The following is a 14,846-nucleotide window of genomic DNA, read 5'->3' on the forward strand; positions in this document are numbered from 1 at the left end:
GACTCTTGCAATCGTCTCGAAGGATATGCTAATTCCAGCCAGTTTGAGGGGGATTACGCTTGCGGCTTGGGTGGCAATTCAAATCAACATTCAGCCTCAAGCATTCCACAACTTATCCAAGTTCGATGCACCTTGTATGCTACGTGTTGTGGAACATAAACAATAAATACATTCACAAATTGTCAAAAAAGTTATCCATAAATATGCATAGAAGCATAGCCACATATCAAACATCTTTATTGGGACAAAGCTGTCATATATGCCTCCAATTTGGAACCCCTTAGAGAATCTGTTTCCCATCAATAACCCCTAAAAATACTCAATAATCCGAAGACACTTACCGCAAATGAGTTTCCATCTGAACTTGTTTTGCTTAATATTCAGATGCACTTTGAAGCCGTGAAACATTTAGAGTTCCCTAGTCCAATTCATGAAGTTCAACTTTCGCATATCCTTTCGGGTATTTGCATACTTATTTCATTCTGCCAACTCATCTGATTAAAGTCCTTTCCCACTGCATGGCAAGGCATGGCATGGCAAGGCAAGGCATGTGTGTATCTGCTTTCAGTTCTTATGAGAGTCTGCTTAAAGTTCTTAAATGTTTCCCCAGTTTCATGGGCGCCCATTCCGATGGCAGACACTCCCCTCCACGACCCTCCTCCATCTATGTCTCATCCAATATATTTGCAAATTTGTTTATCTTCTGCTCGGCTCTGCTCGGCGCTACGCCGCTCCACGGGCTCCAGACCCAGACTTAATCTCAACGATTTTTGCTTGCTGCTCCAGTTTCCTAGACTTGGAGCCCGCGACGGCTCCTGCGGGACCCCAAAATGGCCACCCACAGACACAGACTGAGAGTGGGATTGTACCGTTGTTCTTTTGGTTTTGCGTGTGTTCGTGGGGGGGAGGGGGGTGAGCAGACTGATGGCGGAGTCTGAACTACAGCTGCAAAAGGACGCGGCAGTAAAACAGCGCCAAAGGATGCGAATGTACAGCAATCGAAGTGCGTGTATTGCGTGTTGTTATCCTGTCACACATGTTTGTGTGCGTGCGTGTGTGTCTGTGTGCCTGTGTGCGTGTGTACTCGTAGCAAGATTACAGCCCGCCTAAAACCGGTTTCGAGTGATTTCCTCTCACTCAAACCGAAGCCAAAGTCTCCGTCTCCGCCTCAGTCTCAGCCTCAGTCGACGCCGCCATTGCCTAATTAACTCTGCAAACTCAGCGTCGCTGTCGCTGTCGCTGCCGCTGGCGCCGTCGCTGCTGTGGTGGGTTTCGGCGAGCAGCGAGCAGCAGGCAGCAGGCAGCAGGCAGCGAGCAGCAGGGAAGCGACAGTCATGACTGCATTTGAAGCCAACTGATGGCGGGCGATGGATGGAACGCGAAACACGAGACACGAGACAGGAGACAGGAGACGAGAAGTGTGGACCCCCCCTTCCCGGACTGCGCTCAGCAGGAGATCCGATCACTTTTCGGGTGGGTGCTGCTGCTCTCGAGGATTGCTGTAGGTGTGGGTGTAGGTGCCATGGCTGGGTGGGTGGGTGCTGGAGGGGGAGGCGTAATGCCGCTGCTGGCTTAGGTGTGGGTGGAGAAGGTGCTGGGTGCTGGGTGCTGGGCGCTGTGTGCGATGTGTGTGCTGTGTGCGCTGGGTGCTGGAGCAGAGGGCAAAAAACTAAACAAAGAAACGGTGTCAAAATGCTTGTCAAGCAGTGGAAGCCGCCGCTGGCGACAGCAGCAGCAGCAGCAGAGCCCAGGGAGCAAAAAACTAAGCTAAGCTCGGCTAAGCGGCGCTTCTCTCTCTCACTTTACTTGTCTGACTGTGTGCCTGTATGACTGTGTGTGTGTGTGTGTGTGTGTGTGCGTGTGGTGAACAAGTTGTGTGGGGGGGCAGAGTCTCCCCCTGCCCACTGTGGCACTGGCAACTTTGTTGCTCTCTCTCTTTTGTGCGGATTTTTGTCGCGCAGCTTACGCTGCCGTTGCGACGCGACTTCGCTGTCGACTTGAGGTCCTCTGCTCTTGTCTGCTGCTGTTGGCTGTTTGCTGTCGCCGTCGACGTCGTCGTCGTGGCTGTCGCTGTCGCTGTCGCCGTCTTGGCCCGAACGAACCGGCCTACGCTGCCTTTGGCTTGGACACACACGTTCTCGGCCCAGCAATCGCCGCTGTTGCACGTCGTTCCACCTTGCCGTACATTTTGCCGTCGCGACACCATCAACAACGACTACGTCCACGACATCCGGATCCCGACATTCACAGATCTAGAGATCGAGAGATCCACAGATCCATAGATCCACGCCGCGTACAAGTGTGTGTCCCCGCCCCACCGCCTCGCACCCAAAACGATTCGGATTGCCATTGATCCCAACAGATTTACAGCCAATCCATTCCGGACCACGAATCTTGCCAAGACTTTACGTTTTGTTTTGTTTTTTTTTGTTCGTTGGTTGGCCAGAAAAGCAAAGAAGCAAAGAAGCAAAGAAGCAACAAAATCGACTACCCTCAGCCGCGAATAAATGTTACAAGTGCGACCCCCCTCCCCCAGTGCTGACCCCAACATAAAAGTGAAACCAACTCTAAGCCACAATCAACAGAAATCATTGGAGATAATTAACTGCGCCAGAGAGCAGATAAAGGTGCGAGATTAAGTCTGCATTTGGATTGGTTTTTCCCTTTCTTTACTCTTTCTTTTCTTGCTGGAGCTATGGCTGATGCTCCAATAGCTGGTGTTCCAGATACTCCACCGAAATTGGGATCAACAAAACCCGCGCATGGGATTTGGCTTTAAGTTTTGCACGTTTTGGCGGGAACCTTTGGGATCGGGCCTCGCGCTGTCTTTGAATCAGGCAAAGTAAACTCAAGAATTCCGAATTTTCCTTGCGTCAGTCTAGGCATCGAGTACTGAGTCTACATTCGAGTCTTGATGATGCATTTTCAACTGAAATAATTAACATCCCATCCCCATTTATTCTTCTGCCATCCAATCCACAGAGCTGCCCGGTGGCGTGTTGTGGTGATCTGTCAAAGCAAACATTCAAACACATTCTCCCGCAGTGGCATGGCCATTAAAGCCTCCTCCGCTCCCCTGCTATACCCTCCACACCCACTGCCAGGCAGTCAGTCACTTGCCAGGCAGATCTCTCAGAGCCGAGCCGTGCCGCTCGGGCATAACGAAATCCGAATCATTATCCAATTAGCAAACTCTTTTCCAGCCAGTATCATCAGTTTATCGCCTCGGAAATTGTTTTCTCTGCCTGTCTTCGCTTTGTGCCTTTTGTATTTCGCTGATGTGACAATTTGTAGCCATTAGCCAGGCAGTCACTCAGTCAGTCAGCAAACAGATTTGCGATGCGGGTCGACTCGCCCGCTCCCGCGTTTGGGGGGAAACGCATTCAGGCGTGTCTGTCAACAGTCCCCCTGTCCCCTGATACGCGGGGCAACGCGGGGCAACGCGGGGTTTGCTGTGGCTAGAACCGAGATCATGATCAGATCTCAACACGCAGCTTCAAGTGTAAATCAGAGTTCCCGCTTCACGCCATGCCCCGTCCATTATGTCAACTCCCATTGGCACCACCATCGTGCCACCGAGCAACAGAGTGCCACAGAGTGCCGCACAGAGCCACAGAGCAACAATGGGCCCAGGCCAGGCCAGGCCAGGCCAGGCCAGGCCAATCTGTTTGTCTGTCGCTTCGCATCTGTCGCCGGCTCTGTATTATTTACATTTGTCAAATCAAATTTGACAGCTGCGGAAAACATAATATCTCAAGCCCCCAGTCCGGTTTTGGCTTTGCCAACGAGCAAAAGACGTGAGCGGAGAGCGGAGAGCGGAGAGGGGAGGTCTAGGACCAGAACTGGATTTCAGCTCCGACTCAGAGTCTCTGGCTTGGGCTTGGGCTTTGGCTTTGGCTTTAATGGCATGGACTTGGCAACTGTTTATTGGTTCTGAGCTGGCGAAATTTGTTCAATATTTTCAGTAGAGCTCGAGCAAAGGTTTTACAACCAATACAAATAATTAATCCTTAACGGACAGAATTGTATTCCATTTTCAATGATTTTAGGGGTAACGAAAGTAACTCCTTAATGGAGCTTTTTCTTTTGCTACCAAATCGGAATTTGGAACAAGTTCCAAAAGGACATTTTCGCATTTCCTTTCGCCTCTTCTGTACTCTCCACTCTCTTGCTCTCTGGCCAGTGAGTCCTGGAATCCTTGCTTCTTTCTTCAATCAAACCCTAACCGAAATTGGACGGGACATTCAAGGTTCGTATCACTTGGCCCCGGGACGCATAAATGCAACGACTTATCGGGGGCCAAGTGCTGAGTTCTCTTCTCTCTGCCCCTGCTGCAGGGGTTGGCCATGCCTACTGGCTGTAGCTCCTGGGCTGAGGACTCTGCTTCGGAGGCTATGGAGTACTACATCTAAAATTCACAGAGGGCCACCACTCGCCTCGCTCCATTGTTGCTGTTGTTATTACCGGCGGAAGAAGGGAATTGCCTTTGGATGGGATTGCGATTGGGATTGGGCTTGGGCTTGGTCCTTGGCATGGAATGGATGCCCAGCACTTATTGCCGGGGGTTGAAACCAGTCCACAGCAGAGCCACGAGTACACTTAACCGATAAATAGATGTACAGGACACACACGTATAGCCCGGTGTATGCCAGAAAGTGGAGTCGCAAAGGGGACAGACGGTACGACTGGATGGACAGATCCATTGTGGCTGCTGCTCCTGTTGTCGTACGAGTATCCTATCTATTGACTGACTAACACGCCAGCTGACGTCCTCAAGGGGTGGAGGAATTAGATGGTAGAGGGTTATGGGTAGAGGGCAGCGGGCAGCGGGTAGCGGGTTATCGGGCAGAAAAGAGATGGAGTTTGCCCCCTGGTGCTGCGGTGCTGCCACTGCCACTGCCACTGACTCTGACTGACATCCGAGCAACTTCCTTCAGTTTCAGTTACGACGCACGCAATTTTCTATCCCCGTCTACGTGGTACACTCCACACACCCACACACACACACACACACACACACACACACAACCCTCTGATTGCTTTTGGGGGTGGCTCTGCCTCTGCCTCTGCCTCTCTAGCTCTCTGGACGATTTCCCAACGTGTTGTAATCCCATTTGCAGGATTGCGGATTCAGGAATCAATTACGAATTTAATTTATAAGCGAGCGCGTCCTGCACAGGAAGCATGAAAATTTAGAGAGTTTTTTCCGCCCCGCACCCCATCCTTGCTCCCACCACCACACACACATTTTGCTCTCTCTCCCTTCATCGCCCTCTCTGTCTGCTTTTAGCTCTTGCGAGGGTAATGGGAAATGGGGAACACCGGATCTGATCATATTGATTTTCATCAGGCCACGGGGACTCGTCACGACACGACGCGACACGACTCAAGTCGACTCAAGAGTCCTGAGACACTTCATTGAGCCTTTTGATGGCGCCACCGAAAAACTTTCAACTTTCGAAGCTGTCAAGTCAGTGCATCTTCCTCTCCCAACCCTCCCTACCCCTACCCCTGCCGCTGCCCCAATGCAGTGCAGCCTCCACCCTGAAGGTCTGACAATGCCAGACTTGAGAAAAACTGAGAGATTCCTTTACATTTTTACCCTCTGGGCGCCACTCTCTTCTCCCTGCTCCGACATTGCTGGAATGATTGGTAAGGAAAGTTGAGCATCTTCCCTGCCGCACAGCCACCCCCTGCTGTAAGGGTGCACTGCCAGCATCCCCTCTCCTCCTCCCCCTCCTGAGTGCCTCTGCATAATGTATACAGCAAATTTTTGTCTAACAATTTGGCGCATTTTCACGCGATTTCTCCACTTTTATTTGTCTGTTTGTTTGCCGTTTTCCCTTTGCTTTTTGGAGTAGGAGAAAATTCTACAAAAAAAGAAACACTTGACAGTTTCCTTTCGCTTTAATTGCTATGCAAATTGTTGGTCCTGCTGCAGCAGAGAGACAAAAAAAAGGGAGAGAGGGAGAGCGGTGGATGGATGGAGAACAGAAGGAAGATTGTTTGCCTGGATGGGGATTTGAAAGCACGAAGGCTGCTGCTGGATTGATTGACTGATTGATAGATTGATTGACTGATCAGTGGAGAATTGCTTCCCTGAGAGTTATTAAAAAAGAATCATAAAGAATGTTTCTACAATTTCCATCGCCCTCTCTTGTATCGCTCTGTTCTTCCAGTGTGGCTTAGCAGCTAGGTGCAAGCTCTTACCCAGTTGTAAATACCCTTATATTTGACATCTTCAAATTAAGCCAAACTCCCTGCGATCCTTGAGGCTTTACGGCACTCCTTCTGTATACTTGCACTTGATCCAGCTGAGTCTTGGTTTAGCGTAAATTCTAGCAGAACTATCCACGAATTTCCCGTCTGCTGTCTGTTATTCTTTTGGCAATCCAATCCAATCCAATTCCAAACACAATCCCATCAACCTATCCACTCAATTTCATTCTTCGTTCCATTCTTTCGCTGCGCGGAGAGAGGGTAGAGGACACTCGATTGATGTCAGGGGATGGATGCCGGGGGAAAAAAGCTCAAGCCAAGCGCAGCTTTTTATGACAGCATCACTTGGCACTTTCAATACAATATCATAATGGCCCCAAGGAGCTGGCTCTCTGCAGGGTGGAGAGACTGAGGCTGGCGCACTAAAGTGGATTCCAAGTGCGAGCAGTCAGACGCCTGTCCAGAAGGAGCCACAGCCACAGCCACCGCCACCGCCACGAACAGCAGCCATTGTCTACGCTCCCCTTGCTGTCTCTCTCCCTCTCTCCCTCTCGCTCTCTGGCAGTCTGTCTGGCTGTCCTTGTCTCGCCTGGTGCTGCTGCTGCTCCTGCTGCTGCTTCTTGGCTGACTTTTACATTAATGAGCATGTTTTTATTTATAAGTGTTTTTCTTCTGCTCTTTCAGTGCTTTTCTTGCTTTTCTTTCATTGCTTTTGTTCGAGACAAGCCAAGGGGTTTTGTTGTTGTTGTTGTTGTTGTTGTTTTTGTTGTGCCACAGTCCACCCCATCCCCTACAACTGCATGACTGCTGTGCTTCATGACATTTGGCTGGATTTTGGCTGTTGGACAACGCTCGATTTCATTTGATGTGCCCGCTGGCGCGTACCCTTTGGTCAGACTCATTTGGTTGATTGGTCAGCGCAACACCCCGCTGGAGAATGCAAAGCAACAGAAACAGCGAACTGAGGGGAGCCATAGGAAACTCGCGGATCCCAGCAGGCAATAGGTCTGCAAACGCATAAGAACGAGCAACAGCAGGAGGAGGGGCCCTCTATTAGTCGGCACGCAAATCTCTCGCCAAACTTGAAGCCCCCCGAGAACCTTGAGCACCCCACCTGAGAGCACCCCCTCCCAACGGTAGGGGGACTACAATGTTCGCCCCATCGCACTCTTGGCAGAGGGAGAGTGCAACACAAGAGTCCAACGGGAGTGTTGACCCTGCCGCTTTAGCATTTTCCTTGGCAATTTCTTTGCTTTTTTCTCAGCTTTGAATCTTCTTCTTCGACACACAAACACACACACACACACACACGCGTATCCTTTTCCTCGTCCATTTTGGCCTTTGTGTGGCATAATTGCCAAGCGCGTCGTCAGGCTGGCGCCTTTTTTTATTGCAACGCCCCTTGGCCGACACCAGCCCACACATGCACACACAAACACACGCACACGACTCCGCCGCTGCAGCCCGAGCTCCATTCAAACTCAAACTCAAACTCAAACTCAAACCCAAATCCCATCCAACCCCAACTCCAGCCTCAGCCCAAGCCGAACCGAACCGAAGCGAACGCAACGCAACTCAACGGAAAATGCAGGCAAACAAACTCTAACACACACGCACACAGCCGCAGGTTCTGTAATGAGCTGCTGCCTGCTGGTCAGCTCTCGGTTCGGTTCGGTTCGTTTCGGTTGTAAGCGGGTGTGCTGCAACCCACACCCACTTGATCTGGATCGATGCCGCTACTTTTTGTACTCTTTTGCAGATGCTGCTAGGAATTTGCTAGAGAGGATCAAATTACTCCCATTTCTGCGTACAAATTCAAATCAAACATCCACCCAGAGATACATACATATATTTCGAAATATTTCAAAGTTTGCAAATAAACAAGTGCAACAGAGAAATGGAAGACACAACCCGAGGTCTGTGAGGGTATCTAAAGCTGCGACTAGCACACGGGGTTGGGGATGTAGTGTGGAGTGGGCAAATGGATATTTTCATCTCTCGACTATTTTTGTTGTTTTTGCGTTATGCTCTCTCTCTCTCACTCTCTCTCTTTGCATAATAAACGGAAAGTTTGCTTTTTAGCGCATCATAAAAGTTCTGCCAGGTGTCATGTTTTCATTTACACTTTGCTGCTGCTGCTGCTGCTGCTGCTGCTGCTGCTGCCAGTTGTTGTTGCTGCACTGCATGGGGCGCCCTCTGTTGTTGAGTTTTATGAGGCTCATAGTTGTTGCAAGTGTTGTTGCTGCTGCTGTTGAATCGTAGCTGTTTGGTTGAGGCTTTTTGAAACGACCTGACACGAGTCAGACACTTGCAATGGCAAACATAAACGAGTCGCACACACAGCCAAATGAATAAATAAACACGAGTATGTGAATAAAACTTTTGGAATGCTTCACAGCCAGAGTGCCGGTGCCAGAAGGTCTCTCTCCCTCCCTCTCCCACACTCTCTCCCGCTATCCACGTGGCAAGGAAGCAAAAGTTCACTTTTCCCCAATCCCAACACCAGACCATCTCTGTTTCCACATTCACTCAAAATCGATTGACAGCATTTGCTGTGTGATTTATAATTAATTTCCAAACAGGTTTTTCCCTAATTTCCTTGGCCAACGATGAGATTTTCACCATTTGTGCCTGTGTGTGTGGAGAGTGGGGAGTGGTTAGGGGAAATTGATTTTCCCAGATCTAAGACATATTTTGCCGAGGAAATACTCGAGTCCTAAGGCTGAGGCAGAGATCCTTAAGGTCCTGCCACATGTTCTTCAACTGCAATGCGGGCTTTTCACAGTTATATTTTTTGTCCTTCGGTGCCCAATTCTCCGAGTCATCTTGTGCCGTGTTGCCATCTCGCTGTTGCTAATATTTCGCAGGGGTTAATCCTGTAGCAGCCTCATTTCGAACTGCAGCGTTGAAGCTTAGGAACCCTCAAGGGACAGAATGTGTGTGGAGACTCACAGATTAGGATGCCCTCTGCCCGCTGTGCTGTATGTGTGCCTGCAACTGGCAGGCTACGTACCATTGATGCTCCTTTTTCGAGGGGCAGCTACCAATTTTCGGGGGCATCTTTGGAAGATCCCTGCCAAGTGGCACACACACAAAACACAAAACACAAGACACACACACAACACATTGTATGTATGTGTGTGTGTGCGTATTTGTGTATGTGTTGCACACACACTCAACATTTTTGCTTAGAAACGAAGACAATTTTGCCGTTTGCCCATTGGCAAGAGCCAAACTCAGGCGACACAAGTCTCTCGCTCTCTCTCGCATTCTCCCTCGCTCTTTGTCTGTCTCCTTTGGCCTCCTCTTGCTCTTGCTCTTTCTCTTTCACTTCAGCAATCTTTCGCTGTCACTTTCTCTGTCGCTCTTTCGCTGCTGTCTCTCTTGAGCCATACACACGATTTTCATTTCCATTTCCATTTTCCCCCACCCCACCCCACTCCACGGTGTGTGTGTGTGTGTGTGTGTGTGGTGTGCGAGGGAAACTGTCAAGTGTTGGTGTTGGTGTGAATTTTGTGTACTTTGGCCACTCCTTCGCCAGTCGCCGATGCCGCCAGCGTCAACGCCAAGCGAGAGACGCCACGCCATGTGGAGAAACCGCCTCCCCACCGCCTCCCCACTCTTTGCTCTCTTTCTCGTTGCTCGGCTGCTCCTTTTTCCTCGTTGCTAGCAGAGTCCCTGTTCGCCTACTCTCTCTCTCTCTTGCCGGCTGTCGTCTTGGCCAATCGCTTGTGTAAACACTCCATGGGCCAGCTCCAACGCCAACGCCAACGCCAACGCCAGCTCCATGCCCAGACACAGACACCGACACCGACACCGACACAGCGACACAGAGACAGACATTCCCTACGCCCTCAAAGCTTTTCACACAAAAAGTGTTGGCTGCACACACCCCACACTCGGGCAACACCCCGCCATCGCCATCGCCATCACCCTCCTTGCCCATCGCCCCCTATCCTGCAGCCCCCTGGTCCTCCAGCGATTATTCATATTGCAGCTTTGGCTTTGGCGTTGGCTTTGGCTTTGGCTTTGGCAGCGACTCTCGACTCAACTCGACGCGACTTGGCTGGGAGTTTGCCATCCATTTATCTTGGCCACATTGTTGATGCCTCCTGCCTCCTCCCTCCACCCCTTGGCGCCCGCTGCAGTTGTCCGTTTCGCTTGCGGCGCGGCGCGCAGAACGCTTTTGTGTGTTTAATTGCTTGTGAAGAGCGCTTTTCAATGGAAACTGCCAAACAACAGAGGGCAAGAAAGAGACGCCAGTCGGAGATGATGAGAAGGGAGACAAAGAGAGAGAGAGAGGGAGAGGGAGAGTGCGGAGTGGGGAGAGTGAAGGATGGAGGATGGAGGCTGGAGCAATGGGAAACAAAACAAAAGAAAACAAGACAAAAGCAGAGGCAAAGCGAAACAGGGAGAGAAGAATCGCCGGCTGACCTGGAGTAGGAAAATGCCGGAAAAGCGAAACATGGCAAGGGGGGAAGAGGAAGGCGGCAGAAGCAGGAGCAGCTGGGCAGGGACTACGCGAAAATGAAGTGCAGAAGCGGAGAGCGTGAAAGATGTGGGGAATAGGAGCAATAAGGAGGGGCAGTGCGACAGGGGGAGTACACGAGAAGGTATCGACGGATCAAGCCAGACAGAGCACCGTAGAGGGAGGAGCTCTCTGGGAAATGCCATGAAATAAAGTCCGACAAGAAGTTGCCAGCCATGGGACACATTGACAGCGACAGCAACTCTCTCCACACACACTTACAGTTATCCTTTCTATGCACACACACACACAGCCATGGACGCGGTGTGGAGTGCATAACCAAATGAAACCCGAAACTGCCAACATTCTAACTGACGTTAACACGTTCTGGCTCTGCTAAAAAACTTGGCTAATTCGAGTTTTGCGCTTAGCTGCAAAATGCATCCATACGGTTGGGGCAAGGACAAGGGGCAGGCGGGACAGAGGACACAGGGCACAGGACAGGGGACAGAGGACAGAGAATGACGCGGATGCTTTCAGGACAGAAGATGTGTGGAAAATGGCCGTAACTAATCGATTTGCACATTCACGAATGAGTCATTCGTTCATTCGCTCTCAAATATTAACCGTTGCAGGATCCTCAGGAATTCCTTTCCTTCCTGGCAGGCTTCATCGATTGCTCCAATTTCCATTTATTTCATTATCTTCTGCTGCTCTTGTGCAACATCCCGGCACACAGAATCCAACAACAGTTGCCAACGAGATAAACTATGGCCAGACTTCGAGCCTCTTCCCTCCGACACAGCTGCGGGGAGGGAGGTCCTGGTCTGGCAGAGCAGGCAGTGCGGCTCCTGTGAGGTGTTCTGGGGGAAATGCACTTTGTTTTTCACACATTGCCCTAACTGATTAACTTTTGTGTTGAGCTGGAAAAACAACAAAGTGCAAACCAGGCAGGGGGTGGGCCAGTGCCAGAGAAACACAAACAGAGCAGAGGCAGAGCCAGGGCAGGGCAGGGCAGGCTGCTGCAGCATGCACAGGACTATGCACAGAATGCACACACACTCACACACACACACACACACATACACACATACGTACGTATGTATATGTAAAGCTATGGCCAGACAGAGCAGACAAAGCAGAGCAAAAGCAAAAGCAAACAACATTGCCCCGTCCCGACTCGGTCCGTAATTCTCCTCTGCACTGTCTGTGCCTGCGTGCATGTGTGTGTGTGTGATAGACAGGCGTAAAGTTAATTAAACAATAAATACGCATACACAAACATACAGGCACACATACACGCAGACGCGTTAAAAATGGCGAAAAACTACGGACTACACTTGGCAGCCTGGCGTGAAATTCAACACAATATAACACACACCCACACTCGCACAGTCTGTGCCTGTGCCTGTGTGTGTGTGTGTGTGTGTGCATTGTCTGTTGCACTGTAATTGAGCAATTGCCACCCACACAGCCGCAACCCAACCAACCGACCAACAACAACGACTGACTGGCAAATTACTTGGCGCTCAAAAGTAGGCAACACTCATCAACGCCACCAGAGAAAGCGTCGGAGAAATGTGCAAAAAAAAGCGACAGAAAGTGGGAGAGAGAGAGAACGGAGATAAAAAAACAAAAGGGAGAGAGAGAGGTAGAAAGGCAGCCGCCAGAAATGAACTAAATTTAGTTTCCCCTCCACGCTCCTTCCTGCTGATTGTGTAAATCTCTTCATTCGTGGCATGGAATGCAGTTTGATGGAGCACAAAAAAACGAGAGTGTGGAAAACGTGCAAGGATGCGAAGTGGGAACAACTCACACACATTGCAGGGCAGGGCAGAGCAGGGCCAAAAATACCCCCCCAAAGGCACTCGCAGACAGGGGAACCACTCCCAGAACCACTCTAAAAGTAAGAAAAAACATCAAGAAAAGAGGCGTTTTGTTTTTTGCCTTCGTTGGTAATTGAGGACTTTCCATATAGGATGCATAGGATGCTTGCGGTACTGTGGTTTTGCATGGGCAAGCATAATAATGGCCAGAACCCCTGCAAGATGGCGGCGAGGCCTGCCACTCATGTCGAGAGAATTGCTTTTGCATTTCACTACGGATTGATCGACAAGTGGGACTTGATTGAACGCGTTAATGCACAGCTGCAGGACTAACGCTGGGCATGGCCCTTGTGCACAGTTCCGTGTTGCTCTCAGGGCGTATACGTCATGCAAGCGAACCATTACCCATACGCAGTGTTGTCTTTTGCTCTACTTGAAAGCGTGATTGTTTAATGTAATACCTTGGGGGTGGCGGAGCCCACAGCTAATTGGATTAGTGCCAAGGGAAATATAAAATATGTAAGAAAATAAAAACGAAATAGAAGCTGAGCGAACAGACAGCACCGACCGCGTGTGCGTGTGGGTTGCCTCCAGACGAAGGAAATTGAAGGAAAACACCCACTGACCGCTCGGAGCGTGTACTTTGAGGGGATAGGGGACAGGGGATAGGTGGTGTCCAATCCAGTATATTACACACCCACGAAAAGAAATTGTACGCCAATGGGCGCCGCCCTTGCCCCTCTCTGTCAGCCCCCACTCTGCTTTGGTTCATAAATATAACATTTACTTGCATGCTAATTTTATCGATTGTTCTGTCAAGTAAATCGCAACATAAAAAGCACACAAAAAATGAAGAAGAGCAGCGGCAACGCGGCTGTTGAGTGGGCGATTAGCAGACCATACTTCGAGTGGGCGTAGCCAAAGCTGTTCACACAAATACTTATGTATTTGCATGTGTAAGTACATATGTACACGTACATATACATACATATTTAAGTAGACAGAAGAAACCCTCGCAGCAAGATAATTTTCATCGCCAGGCAGTTTGTCTTTGAAGTCAGAGCCACTCGCAGATTGCGCTGTTAAATAATCGCAGAAATCATTTTGTTGTGGTTTTTTTGTTGCTGAATTTAAGCATTAATTATTAGGATGTTTGCTCCATTTATTTGGCACGCCTTTTCGCCCACGGCATTTACCCTGAGGAGTGATTAAGCTCCAGCCATGATCAACGTTGGCGCAGCATTAACCAATTCGCTTTCTGTGCAGAGCAGACTCCACAAAGCTCACTTACCTATGTATGCATGCATTTATGTACATATGTATGTAAATATGTATGCATCATTCATCAAATGAATCTTCATTTATGGTTACATTTTGTACATCGAATCAACGTGAGCTCGAGGCAGCTTTTTATTTTATTTCTCAAGCAAAGCTGTAACCGAATCCGAATCCTATCAAACGCACAATCTCCCACACACGCACACATAGAAACGCACACACACACACACACTCAGGCAGCATCAACGACCAGCAAAGAGCGCGGCAGCGGCGGCAGTCAAAGTGTTAACCCATTCGTCGTCACCTTTTTGCCCCCAAACATATTTAGATAATTTAACGCGCGATGCTCGTAAATTCTCACAAAAACGTACACACACACACACACACACACACACACATAGAGAGAGAGAAAGGCAAACACACGGATACACCCACAGAAACACAGACACAGAAACAGACACACACGCAGACAACTAAACCATGTTAAGCAAATAAACAAACCGCTCCACACTCCACTCGAATTCTGCCGCGAGTGCGATAGAGCCATCCAGGGACAGAGAGAGAGAGCGCGAGAGAAAGAGAGAGAGCAAGAGACAGACCATGGACCAACCCAACCCAACCAGACAGCCACCCACCCACAACTGCTGCTGCTGGAAAAGGCAACCAGTGAAATAAACGCCGCCAAAATAAAGTTCTTACTCGTTTAATTACAAAAGCCTCAGCCCAAGCCCCAGCCCCAGCCCAAGCCCAAGCCAATGTTCGGAGGGATTTGCTGCTTCCCGAACCTCTGCGGACGTTGTCGTGTGACTGGCATCTTGCCATTCGCAGGGCAATGCACAATTATTGGCTATTTTCAGTCTCTGAATCAGCAGATTTCTGCTGATATCATTTTATCGAACTATCGATGCTGTTGGGTATTTATTCTATTTTTTTTGCTTAAGAATTTCAGAATCTTTTCTAAGTTCTTTCTTTCTACTCTTCCGCTTCCGCTTCTCTAGTTTTTTCCTCTGATGTCTGTGTATGTGTGAGCTCATAAAGTTTTAATTAGCTACAAA

This window comes from Drosophila subobscura, chromosome A (assembly GCF_008121235.1).
Source record: "Drosophila subobscura isolate 14011-0131.10 chromosome A, UCBerk_Dsub_1.0, whole genome shotgun sequence".
Classification (NCBI taxonomy): Eukaryota; Metazoa; Arthropoda; class Insecta; order Diptera; family Drosophilidae; genus Drosophila; species Drosophila subobscura.